The 14,701-nt window shown below is 31.5% G+C and overlaps 1 protein-coding gene across 7 annotated transcripts in view; it reads left to right on the top strand.

Moving 5' to 3' along the window:
• LOC128244897 (ligand-gated ion channel 4-like) overlaps window positions 1-14,701 on the top strand; it is a 109,398-nt gene that overhangs the window by 57,292 nt on the left and 37,405 nt on the right. Inside the window, exon 1 of one of the 7 annotated variants that reach the window (XM_052963369.1) lies at window positions 11,116-11,202. The exons of the other annotated variants lie outside the window; for them this stretch is intronic. The gene's annotated coding sequence lies outside the window, so the exon portion shown is untranslated. Of the gene's footprint in view, window positions 1-11,115; window positions 11,203-14,701 lie in introns of those variants that run through there. 7 annotated transcript variants of the gene reach the window in all.

Here is a 14,701-nt window from a genome sequence, read left to right as displayed (position 1 = left end):
GCGAAAAATGTTCTGAACTGCCTAGTGAAATAGTCAGATTACACCGCATGAACTCCCATTTGGTGAATCAACATGATTAACATAATTACCCCATCTGATAGAAGTATCTAAACACGTTTTCTATCTGAGGTAACATGTAGAATGTTTGTTTTTGTGATAATATAACACTCATTGGAAAATTATCACCACGTCATCGTTTCACCTTTAAACTGAGATGCTACTTCAATGAATGAAAAAGGAAACATTTAGTTCTTACTCATGTTGTGTTGTCGACCATAAGTTAATCTGTCGGTCATAGCTAAAGCCCTGTTTGGGGATTACTATTTAAAAAAAAAACATATCAAAGAGGTATTAAAAGTATACCTCCTACTTTGTTTATTGCACCTGCTGTTGATTTCTGGTGTCGAGAAGGTTAGTTCTACATGCAGTAAAAAATAATGTTTTTTTTTTTTTTGCTTCCTCAAGTCCCCCTAGTCCAAGCGCGTGTTGTGTTATCATAATAATAACAGGGACTGCTTGGCTTATTTTCGCTCTATATGTTATACTTTTTGTCGCCGTTTGACCGTTATTGCAATCCATAAACATGATTGATTTTAGGGGTTTTATATTTTATTTATTATTTTTCTTTTGCTCTGTTAATAGAATGTATTTAATTCGTTTTAGTATTTTTTTTTATTTATTCTGATTTGCATGCATTATTAATGTTTAAGTTCAATGCGTCATTTTAATGAGTTGATTTATATCTACATGTGAATAATCTGATGCGTTACTTTCCAACAATATAGGATTGCCCCCATGATCATTAAAGGGCTGTCAAACAGATGATAAACTAGCGAGAAAATAAGAAAATTGTCGAAAAATGACATAAACTTGTCATCGATGTGTGCAATGCATTGAAACTTACTAACTGAAGTACCACATAGTTTACAATTTATTTAAGTTCAGCAGTTATTTCGTATTTTTCCATTAAAAAAAATATTACTGGGTATGTCTACCAGGTAGAATTCATTCCTTGTGCATGATTGGCTAGTCGGTGTTATCACGTGATATTACCTTGGTATGTGTATAGCTTAATTATGTCACCCTATTAGGGTAAGCCTCAGTTAGTAAGACGTTGGACTTCAATTTTGGCGACGCGGGTTCGAACCCGGTCACCGACACATTTTTATTACATTCTGGTACTTTTATTTACAATTATGATATAAAAGCGTAACATATTCTATTAGATAATTGTCCTGAGATTCGTTACAGAAAAAAACAACTTATTTTGGTGCCAATTTGTGACACAGTCTCTCAACGGAATATACTATTTTCAACAATAATATGACAAGCGTAAGTGTTTTCTCCATTGAATAATATTCACGGAATTGTGAAATACCCATATCATACCATGTACAACTTTATATATAACATTTGGAGAAAAGTGTTAATAATAGTGTTTATGTTGTTTTATTTGGTGTGAAATGTTCAACATTATAAATAGTAGAAGTAAAAAGTATATGCATATTGCATAACATTCGTCTAATGGTTCTTAGATCAGTCTGGTCATTTCATGGCGGTTACTCCCAACTTTTCAAAATTTAATTTAAACTCTGAAAAGGTATTCTTACACCATAGTACTTAACAAAATATGATGTTTTCAGATTGATTTTCATAACAGTTCGAATGTTTGGAATCATTCAGAATCAGATGATTTTGCCATCGCAGTTTCTCGAGTGTGCTAGAATATCTATAGAAAAACAATTACTATGAAAGATAATACTTTCGTTATCGAAAGCACATATTTGAACACATATTTTAATATAACAAAGCATTTACTGTTTAAAATTATGATTTTATAAGCATTTATTCTTATCATTTTCGTTCACCGGAGTGATGATGCTATGCATACCACATTTTATCGTTACCAAACCTCTGACGAATGAGAAATATTTTTATTAATATAAACAATGTATGCATTTATTACAAGAGAAACATTTCTTAAACGTAATGATAACTCGTTATAGTGTTATTCACCTACGCCTTATTATAATATATGCATCTTATTCTTATACCGGAAGCTCATGAATGCAATATTGATGTACAAGCATGTTGATTCTTTGCACTTTGAAACATTTGTTTAAAACAGTTTTCAAGAATATAATTGATATATCATTGCTTTAAAATATGTCTTGTTCATTATTGTATTATATCTATGTTGTTAAAAGTATATGTATGAATAACTGTATTACGGGCCGGAGGCCTAAGATTACAATAAACTATATGTTATGTTATGTTATGTTATGCAGACAATGTAACAACGCCATTAATCAAAGTTCCCAAATGACCAATTATCCTTAAAAACATACCATTTTGAATACTTTTTATTTAAGACCCTACCTAAATACTAGATAGGCAATATAACTATATAGCAGACTTGTTGCCTCAAATCCCTTGGACCATCGCATTTGCTTCAATACCGCGTTCGGCGCACAAAACGAGTTCGTACGCTAGGGACATTCGAGCTTTTCATCACAATTACACCTTGTTCTTATAGGAGTATTGTATGTGTACGTGATATTTGAACATTTTCTTGGAATTTAATTGAGCAACGATTTATTCTCAATGGGTGTTCAATGTTGTTGATGACACATAATTAAGTAAGTAAACACTTTACGTTTTGTGACTGTTGAGGTAAATGGCTTGTTTAATCTGAGATCTTAAAAGTGCCTTTGAATATTTTCTACTTCATTTAGTCAGTGCACAATGCGCTTTAACCTTTTGTTTTTTATTCACCCGTTGTGCACATAAAAGTCGTGCATGTATACATAATGTTTAGTTATTTCGACCAGGCAATTCCTAGTGCAAGTATACAATAAAACAACTATTTTTTGTAGAGAACAGCTTATTTAGACTAGAATGCTTTAGATATATACAGACAATTGTACTATTTAGATATTTGTCTCGTGTAATTTGGGAAATAAACTGTTAACACGGTCCTTAAAGACATAACTAAATTATTAATATAGGTTGTAAAATACTGGATATTTATTTCATATTTACAGGATGATAAGATCATACTGTTTAATTACGGCCGATGGGCATATCTGTGTTGATTCTGATTCTTGTAATAACTAAAGAGTAAAATTATAATAATGAATTATGAAGCAACGAATAATTAGTACAATCAAATTATATTCAAGTCTTACTTTTTGCTTTGATGGGTAACGCGGATGATATACTGACTAGATAACAGGACTTACTTTGTCACACTTCTAATTAACAATAACATTTAAAGAATCTAGACTTGGTCTATATTTACAATGTTTGCTTGGTTTTCGATATGTTTGTTTAACTAATGTACAAACATATCGCTTTCCGGCCTACTTCGACCAGGATTTGTCCATTAAGACATATTGAGCAATTCTTTCCTATGAAATTTTAACTCCTTTTAAGGAAACTCAAATCTTTAATTTAGAACTGTCACAATTCTAAAAAGGTTTCAAGAACATGTTTGTATTATATGAATCCAAACAAATGTAACCATTGGAGAAAATAATTTACTGAAATATAAATGAAAGACGAAAGTTTAAATACCAGTAATACGGAATACGACTGATTTACAAAAGAAAAGATTTTCTTATTGTTAATTTGTATGCATATACACTAGACATTCCGTTGTTTTGTAATAACATCTGTATTAATGAAACTAATGCCTTTACTCAACAATGATTTCAAATGATAAATATCGATACACTAAAACACACCTCAAAAGGCAATGCATTTACAATACAAAATATGACACAGTCACTGTCAGTGGACAAATGAAACTTAGAATAAAGTCAGTAAGGACATTTATGGAAACAAACATTATTAGTTTGCGGTGTCTTGAACTTCATTATAACTTCAAGTATAACTTATGAAACATTTGGAAATGTTTTATATCGATAAGATGGTACGTACCAATACCCAACAGAAAAAGGAAGATTAAAAGGAATTTCTTAACAATTTATATTCACATTTTAAATAACAGAAACGTATACTTATTTGGAATATATATGGGTTTTTTTATTTCTCATTTAGCATTCATTGACTACGACACACCCTTTCCTTGGCTTATATTGTGTTACATTGATCATATTCAAACCTTAAACCCATTGTTTATCGATTAAATTTTGATGCGAGTATGGTCAGTTTGTGGTGTTTAAATTTAAGTACTTGGTATATATACGTTTGTGTCTCTAGACCATTGCCGTTTTGGCCCGTTCTTCTGCCTGTTTAGAACGTTTGACTGCTTGGCCTGTTCTTGTTACTTGCATTATATTATAAACGTGAATAAAAACATATTTTCAAAAGCGCAATTGATCATCTGTATTTAATGGTTTAAAAACGTATACAATGAATGAAAACGAAAGCCAACTCTAATTATGTATCCTTGTTAGCTGTATTTTCAATCACAAAGATTTATGTGTTTGGCTGGCTCTTATATTGCATTTTATTCATTCAAATCATTTACCAAGTACTTCTCTTATATTTTTTTCTCTTAAGCTAATAAGCCATTAAGCGATTGTCGCTTCTGAGATTATGCAATCGATTATCGGCGACCTCAATCGTAAACGATCAGTTTTCGACACTATTTGATCATTGTTTCATCGCTGCTATTGATGCAAGTCCCTTAGAGTGAATCCTTACTTTCTGTCCTAAACAGATGAAATTCTGATGGTGTATTTCCAGACTTTGTTCTGATAGAGTCCCTTGAATTGGCTAACAACTCCGACAAACCATGCACACGATTTGTATGGAAAAGAAAACAGAAGAAAATTGTCTGATTAATAATCAGGACAGATTCGAATGGCGAGTCAATCGTGAATAAAACAGAACATGATATTTTGAGAAGAAGAACAGATATTAAAGAGGCAATTTAATGAAAATGTGTTTTGTCTCCTGATTACATTGCAAACAAAGAGAGATAAGTTTTTTAGTTAGCAACTTCTGTTATATGTTTCTGGGACGCAACGATTGAAATACACGTAGTCAAACAAGTATTGAACGGATATGTTTCCGTAGATGACTTTTGCACCGACATAGTAAAATATAAAAACATGTATGGCTGAGTATTTATATTTTTTAACCTATAATAAATTGATCTAAATGGTCCATGATGCGGAAAATCCCGGGTTTAATTTTCGGCCCTATATACCAAAAGACGTATAAGATGGTAGTTATCAGTGGCAAGTGTGTGGTTGTGGGCTAGTTTAAACCAAAAATAAACCGTGGTGTATTGTTTAATAATAGTTTATTGCATGTATGTTGACAATAAATCAATACAAATATATCATATACATATACCTTATTTAAAGCAAATGAGTGATCATCTGACATGCAAAGGGATCGGGCCACGAGTTATACCAACATCAGTTACGGCCCTTTCCCAAAAAGTCAAATTAAATACCAAGCAAAGGTGTTGTATTAACAAAGTTAGTTTTTATATCAATATAAATTTGTATTGTTATAAAAGGACATGAAGAAAAAGAAATATAGAGAACAATATGAGATAAGATATATAGAAAGAAGACGGAACAGAGAGAAACGTGGTGTATGAATGATTGTTGTCTCTTGTTCAATGTCTGTTGGGCCATAACCTAACATATTTTATTCAACATATATACAAACACAAACTACACAAAATATGCACATAAACAAATTGTATATAGTATTGAAATGGATTGGAACGAAAGCAAAGCTTATAGAGTTCTCCGTAGGAATTAAATAACTCATTTACCAATAAATGCGTATGATTGACGGTTAGATACAAAATAAGCACAAATAAGTGTATAAAGGATATATAAATATGTGGAAAGATATTTAGGAAGAATAAAAGTTGGGTGCATACCATATTGAGAAAACTTTGCCAGTCAGGTTATGATCAGAAACGTTTCAAGTCTTGTATGAACCCCTAGCCTATTGCCTCTAAACAAGGGATTTGATCAAAATTTTGTTTAGTTTTATTGCATTTTTAGGGTATCTGATGATAAATTTTGTTGCCTTCTGACAACAGATAATTTTGGAATCATTTGAAAGGCTATTGATTTCTGAATACTAATTTTCAAACTAAATTGACGAACATAAATTATTAATAACATTTGACGTATCAGTTCCTTATTTGAGCATGTTTTATCATGCTTAAGTTACTATAACTAAAGTCTCATCCAAAATGCACAAGTTTATTCTTTATTTGTATGCTTTTACCAATTTTCGAAATTATCGGAAAAATCAAGTTTTTATGTTACCACTTTTGCTGCACTAATCTTGTGTAAAATATAATTAATTAACGTCAAATGTCAATTGTCAGTCTCAGAAAAATGAGCTCTTATATAAGAGACATAACCTCATTCAAAAGGTTTATCCCAACATTGACGGGTCGAACAGAATGTTGGTAATACTTATTACAGGAGAAAGCTTAAATAAACACTCGTATAATAACGTTGCGACGTCGATATCTTTGCTTGTATCATGGTTATATTTGTTTTATCGTTATTCTCATATTCACTTACGATAACAAGATTTCCTCTAAAGAAGACAAAAAATCAACTTTATGTTAACCCGCGCTATGCAGTTGTGTCTGATCATGCCCCTGGATCATAAATATATCCGGTTTTAAAATGATTTAACTAAGGTTGAGAGTGATAAATTACTTAAAGTATTTTTGTGACTCTGTGGCATATGTTTCCGCTTTGCACGAAAGCATATAAATCCAACGTAATATAAACCTGGTGAATCATTGTTTCTTAGTAAGTTCCTCACCAATTGGCATCGTGTGCTAGGGCAAATTATCAGAAAAGCGCCGTATGATAACGGTGTCTGTTTTACACGATTCTAACGCATTAACGGTAATTCAAATGTCAAGATATTTCTTCTCCAGGATAGCAGCGTGTAGTGTGTATATCTTCAATATGATCACAGATAGGAAGATCAAGGAACAGGCATAATTTTACATACTTCCATTAGCTATTACACAAGATACGTCCAAATTGATTCGAACTTAAGTATAGTTTTGTTATCGGTTTTTGTAATATTTTGGAAAGATTTTCACCATTAGGTCACTCTTTTGTTGGACAAACTGAACTATTTTACACAGAAATATAAAGGGAATTATCATGGTATCGTGTTACTATAATTTTTCGGTATATTATCTATATCATTGCCTTTTATGCTGTCTATTGCTTCAATAAAGAATGCGTCACATATATTCCAGGTAAGAAAATATTTTCTTATTTAGAATAGCAACGATATAAATCGTCTTATTTGTGTAACGTGACCAATCAATATAGCATAGCAACGATATAAATCGTCTTATTGGTATAAAGTGATCAATCAATATAGCGTAACAACGATATAAATCGTCTTATTGGTGTAAAGTGATCAATCAATATAGCATAGCAACGATATAAATCGTCTTATTGGTGTAAAGTGATCAATCAATATAGCGTAACAACGAAATAAATCGTCTTATTGGTGTAAAGTGATCAATCAATATAGCGTAACAACGAAATAAATCGTCTTATTGGTGTAAAGTGATCAATCAATATAGCGTAACAACGAAATAAATCGTCTTATTGGTGTAAAGTGATCAATCAATATAGCGTAACAACGATATAAATCGTCTTATTGGTGTAAAGTTATCAATCAATATAGCGTAACAACGATATTAATCGTCTGATTGGTATAAAGTGACCATCAATATCAACTGGATACAATTTGGATTCCTCGGTATATACATACGTACAAAAGTACTAGCAAAGAAGCAATAAATATTTCAAACGGGTCGGTCATATAAACATTTTCAGCCATTCACATGAGCAATTGAAGTCTTACGAGCATCATCAGTTAACACTCAATAAAGAACGTGAAATTCTGAATTCAACGACAGCTGCACACAGCGCTTTGAAAATAATAAATCGGTTTAAAAGATAAGACCGAAAGTACAAAAGTCTTCATGACAACGTTGCACTTTGCATTTTACATTTAGTCGATAACATGTCTTAATGGTTTTATAACGATAAAATCAGCTTGTTTGTGCAGGTAAAGAACAAGTATTCTGACTGCATATGACAGAAGATCTTGAAGACTCTCTTTGACGAAATGCAAAGAACAACGCCGAAGGTTTTTTTTCGAACAATTGTTGTCTCAAATATGATTTTCAGCCATTTTCAGCACTATACTATAAGATTGACAACCAGACTACCATTAAATAGAGAAAACTCTTACAAAATGTTAGATTTAAAATAAAATACCACTAAAGCCAGTTTTGGAAGAAGGGCGTAGACAGCTTTGCTATCAACTTTGATGATTATCGATCAACAGACGAATGCTAATCAAACCAGGACCCTTGGGATTATAATTACAAACGTTTTGGGATTGTGTTTGAGACTTAAGACAAAATGGAAAAAAATCACTCATTGCAAAACTCTTATAAAAGGAATATACGTGTTGAAAATGACTGTAGGTGTTACAAATACTTTTTCTACATTTATTTTCCCATCTTTTGTACATTAAAAATATGTTCTCACATGTAAATATTCGCAATTTTGAGTATAAGTCTCAAATTTGGGCCGTGCTTTAAGAAGGTGTATTACGACTATATAATTTCCTTATGTTTGATCAACACTAAATTCTCTTAAATTCGAGAAAATGCCGTTTTTTGTAATTTTCCTGATTAAATGAATAGTGTCTTTTAAACAACATAACGCCCATAAGGAAGACAACATTGGAATACAATTACTACAGCCGTTATGTAATTGAATCAGTTATACTTTGTACTGTAAGTTAATGACATTTTATTATGATGTATAAACTACATAGACAGATTTGATTGTACATCGATAGATTTGAAATAGTTTTAACATCAGTATGTTACATTTTTTTATATTTTAAATTTAAAAGCAAAAACAAAATATTTTTCTGAAGTGATTTTTCCCGTTTTCATGAGAGTTTTCAATTTATCGTGAAGAACGGAAAATATTGAAGACGGCATTCCTGTTTGAATTAGAAGCACATCGTTTGATCTCTATTATCATGAGACAAATAATTAATTTTAGAAAAATGTCTTGCATGGCATTCGGGGGAAAATCTTCAGACAAAAGGTGATCTGGAAAAATAATTTCCTACATTCGCGGCTAAAACGTACGAAATTTACAGAATATCTAATAGTCGTACAGAGAAAAAGGTTTGTGTTCAGCAAATTATGTTTGATCCTTTCAGACAGAGCAATTTCGCAAAAGAAATACTGTACGAAGTTAAAGAAAACTGTGATTCAGAACAGACTCTATAATTGTTGTTTTAATGGAAATTTGGCAGGATAACAATAAATTGTCAATACAGATTTCGCGAAAATATTTTTTTGCTTGACATCTGTGTTGAATAATTGTTAAATATAAAATTATAGGATTATATCCTTAATATTAATAATATAAAAAAAATGTGAATTTTGTATCTGATTGCTTTTTGATTTGGTAAGATCAGTGTAAAGTTAAATAAATCGCATTGTGTATGTAGATGTCCGAACATTTATTTGAAAACATGAATCATCGTAGTGTAACGTTTCTAGTTGAATAAGTCGGTGTAAAACGGAACCATACCATCAAGGGAGAATTTGCATCGAAATGGACACCAATGTGCGGCTGTTTACGTCCATTGCCATATCATGTAACAATTTCGGTTTAGAGTTTTCGTTTTGTGACCACCTTGTTTACGTAATGGCTGTTAGCTTTCAAGAAGTTTTTACTCTGGAAAGTTAAAGGATACACTAGTGATCTGCTGTATTTCAATCACGAATTTTCACAAGTTCTTAAGCTGCACTTGTTTACATTCAAGCATGTGAGCACATGATCAAATAGTTAACGCTCAAATGTTAACAACGATGTCGTAAATCACGTTGTTATCTTTAACAAAGTTCTCAACAAACGACGCAATATTTGATAGGCAGATCTAGGCTTTACAGGTGCGGTAATATCTTGATTGAAAATCGGCTCTCCTATCTCACATGCTTCATTTGTTCGAGAACAAACACAAATGTTTCTGGCATTAGCCTGGACCACATTTGGTTTTGTAAAACTAAGTTTGTTTCTGATACATTCATCTTAGAATAACTCATTGTTGATACTTACTACTGCATACATTTAACTATCTACCTCGTATTCCCATTGTGAACTAGTTTGAGCCTCAGTAGACTCATGTTTGTGTGAACTCGTGTTTCACTGGCTCCAATGCAGTAATCCCATCTTTTATAGGTATTTTTTTGAATTTTCGATTAGTTGGGTTGTCCCTGTAGTTTTCATTATATTATTGTATTTACTTGAATTGCATTCAATTGAATCCGAATAAAAAAACGTGTACAAACCAAATAGTATGATTAGTTTGACCTGGATGATATATTTGTGTTGTTGGTCTGTAATTTGGGTTTTGGCACTGTGCCATTGAAGTGGTTGGTATTCGGGACTTGTTTCTGTTGTTCTTCATATAAGTATTGTTATTATTATTGTATTTTTCACTAAAAATATTCAATTCATCAACCATCAGCTATGGCTCTTGATGTTACTATTGACTTACCTGTGAAAACCTGTGACGAACTTTAAAAATAGTTTTCGCTATGTGTTAGCGGTAGAGCTATAGTATGTTTTAGCTGTATCCTTAATACTAAATATAAACTATAGTATTACAAAACAAGTTAAGCTATATGGGACAAGTCACTGTTTAAATTAACTGAGCGAGCGCTGAGCGAACCAATTTGTACATCATAGAAAAGTTATATACTGTCAGTACCGCCTAGCATTAACATAAGCCTTCAGCATGTCGGCTTTTTCCGGAGCAACATGAGTGACATGTTTGTCGGCCAGACGGCAGAAACAATTTTACCTCGACCAACAAATCCAGTAAATGCCAAATATAATTTACTTGCACACACTACAATTTTCATTACAGATGAAGTGAAGCTAATGAAGGTAGTAATGTTTAGATATTTCTACATTTGGTCTTCCATTAAACGTGTTTATATAAGTGTGCTTATTCGTTGCGTAGTACTGACACAGAGTTCAATGTGGAACTAGCATTATGCAATATTTGTTATTAACAATGTGCCATTTATTTAGATGTACAGTTTATCAGGAAATGAGTCTTGAAGTTTTAAATGTATGAATTGCTCAGCTAGGTGTATGGTTCAATGTGGTAAGTTAACTTTGTTTCGCATTGCTTTACTTTACTTCATTGCTGTGATATAATTTAGCTCGATACTTAAATGGTGAAGTTTTCTGTTATATTTCAGTTACTCTTCCAATCGATATTTAAATATTTATGGTAATAGTTACAAGGATAGCAAATATTTAACCTTATATATATATATATATATATCTATATATTGTTTGTTTATTACCATTACCTTATGCTATTTTATATTTGAACTTTGGTTTTGATTATATCCAAATTCTAAGAAGTCTGATGCAACTTTGTATTAACAATAGTTAATGATGAATGATTATTTTAAAAATACACTGAGTAAAAATATAACTGTCTAGAAATAACGTCTTCTATCTAATGTTTTTGCATGTTTCATAGACTCCCTTTCAATGTGCGAAACGATCGAAAGAAAAACAAATAAAACAAAGTAAAGGAGCCAATACATTTGATAGATTTCTTGTTTATGTGCAAGTTAATGTATTATGTTTTAAAGACAAATTAGATTTTTATTGATAAATAAAAGAGATCGAAATTCGCTTGCAATTTTTTGAACAAACATGTGTTATAAATAGATAAATGAAAAGTCGTAGATCCATGTCATATTGTGTAAGACCTATTATCATTAATCTATTTTTAAACATTTTTGTACACAAAATTGTCAGCCAACTTTGCCGAATTTTATCGTGGTATGCGTTCTAAAATCTTAAAACCGTTCTTAAGGTTTTCTAAATATAAAAATATATCAGGTTACATGGTGGTAGTAAGATAGTTAGAGGTTGTGTCCCTTTAAATGCTCAAGTTCAAGTCAGGAGGTTAAATGTATTTTATGAAAAATTATATACGTTCTTGTTCATTTAAATGCGCAATTTACTTTGCATGATCATTTATTTGAAACCAACGCAGCGAGCCGATGTCTTATATTTGTGTATCATTTGGGGGATAATTTTCTGTTATGAACAATCGGTTTATGTCATAAACTGTTTTATAACGACATTTACAGATAGTATTTCTAAGATTTGTCGATACCAAAATTTGTTTCTCAACATTTTCTCAAAACATTTAAGCCCCCTCTCAGACAGAGCAATTTAGCTAAGGAAGACATAAAATGAAAAGATCTACAAAATTTGGAACATTATCAGTCCTATATGTGTAATGGAAACTTGGCAACATAACAATACAATGATAGTCTAGATGTCGTGAGAATAGCAATAGATTTCCATCTAAAGTGAGTTCTAATTTAGTCCCTGACCCCACAACTACCAGTAGAGGTTATGTTTTAAATATGTTTTTATATTTAGTGTCCTTTTCCGGATAAATATTTATTGTTTTTACCGTTATTTGGCCTTCATCCTTTTTCCTTCCAACAGTAGCTTTGTTATATTTCAGGTTACTGGTCTTTTCCCTATACTTTTGTATTGTTTCATTGAAATCAGGTTACACATGTTTTATCAAATATGGCTATTCCGGTTCCCACATGAACAGGGAACCATTATCTCCCAAAATATTGTGTCAATGAGTGTCAATTAACATACGTTATATAACATTCTTCTAAATCGTTGTTTTATAAATACTGTTTCAGCTAACACTGTCAACACCCATGGTATCGGCTTTATTCTCTTACTCTATAACCGCTGGTGGTCATGGGAAAGCAGAAGTCAACCAACAAATTTAACTAACATAAAAAGAGCGAACAAAGGATGGTGTAACAGGATAACATAGTAAACTATCATATATTTTATCTGTTACAGTGTTTTGTTAATTTCAAGAACAGTTAAAGTGGTGAAGTTGTTTCAAACTCTTAGGATAATGTATATATCGATTTAATTTACGAGTCTTTTTCCGTCTTTCGTCATATACTGTTTTCAACAAAGGTTGGCATTCTCAATAATTTTATTGAGCGAGGTAAGCGGATTTGACAGTTTAGGATACCCATATATTCGAATGCTAGCTGATTCGACTAAATTTAAAAGGAGGTATGATTAAGAAAATATATTTCATTTTAGTCTGCAGCATGTCAAATACTTTTAAAAGTGGTTATTATCATAATGCTGAAAATTGGGAGGGAAGAGGGTGAGTAATATTTTTTCCAGTAATTTCAAAATTAGTTATGGCGCTTTGTTGAAGCTAAATAATTTTTAATTATTTTTAAATTCGTTCATACATATTTCGTATTCTTTTGACATAAGTACAAAGTCCATATTTATTTTAAAAAAAACTGGTCGAAATTTTACCGTTCAAATGCGGTAACGTCATCGTTTATTGTTATATCCGAACAGTCTCTTACTAGCAAGTTTCATTTCAACGATATTTATTGATGATCGAAGAAAATTGCTTTACCTAAAAGTATAACATTATTTTAATGTATTATACAACATATTCGAAATACTCTGAGTCGAAATGAAGGGGTCATTCTACCAACATGTAAAGTTCAATAGGGATGGTGAATAGCGAAATTCAATTTATTCTGAATCAACATGTTTGTAAACTTTAAGTATAAACTTTCAAACAAACTACAAAGTTCATAACACTAACTAGATTTAATAGTCATCTGTATTAACACTCCGATTGACTTAACGTTTCAGAGAAAAATAATTGTACACGTGCCTTGAAGGTAAAATATGATCATTCTATTGATAATACAATGGAGACGACAGGTACACGCATGTTTCATGAATAGAAGAACTAAGGTGAATCTCTGGACAAGCAAATTATAAAATTCTTATTGTTGACATACTTTTGGCATTTATAAAGTAAATAGTACATGATTGTACACAAGTACATACATATTTTATATATGCAAAAAGTTCAGTATTTAATCAGATTGTTGTCCCTACTTCAGTATTGTGTATATTTAGTAAATGATTTAGCGTAAAATTTGCTCCACTCGCCATTTCCTTAAACCATGTTATTTATGAGGAGTCAAAGCATTAAAACCATATTCTACATACTTTTACCCGGCCTATATGAAATATCTGCGACAACCCATAATTACCCACGATATGGCAATTACCAGATCTAAGAGATATATTCTTTTGGTGCCACAGCGTCCCGTTAATGATGAGCAAACAAGAACACTGGATGATGTAAATGTATTTCGGACAGTTTTATAGCAGCTTTATATCCTAAATGATACGTACTTAATATGGATAAACTGGAAGCGAGATTTTATGGCTTGGTACTGAGAAAGCATTTTTATGTTTAGATTATTTGTCCAAGGAATACAACTTAACTAGACTATATCGTAAAGAGTGTGTATTACCGATAACTTACAAGTGTAACTGGTAATGTAACTCATTTAAGTGGTGTTATTGCAAAATGGGTAAATGCTTTTGCAAATGTAAAATATATTCTTTTTAAAATGAGATTTAACGGTATGGTATCAGAGAACATCTAAACTGTCGTCACTTTTATCACGCCTCAATACTTTTTAATAACCATTGCGCCTATTACTGAATAGTTTTAACATATACTTAGGCAGGCACGATCCCAC

Source organism: Mya arenaria, chromosome 1, assembly GCF_026914265.1.
Source record: "Mya arenaria isolate MELC-2E11 chromosome 1, ASM2691426v1".
Lineage (NCBI taxonomy): Eukaryota > Metazoa > Mollusca > Bivalvia > Myida > Myidae > Mya > Mya arenaria.
Note: the sequence above shows the minus strand (reverse complement) of the source record. Positions and strands in the feature narration are given on the sequence as shown.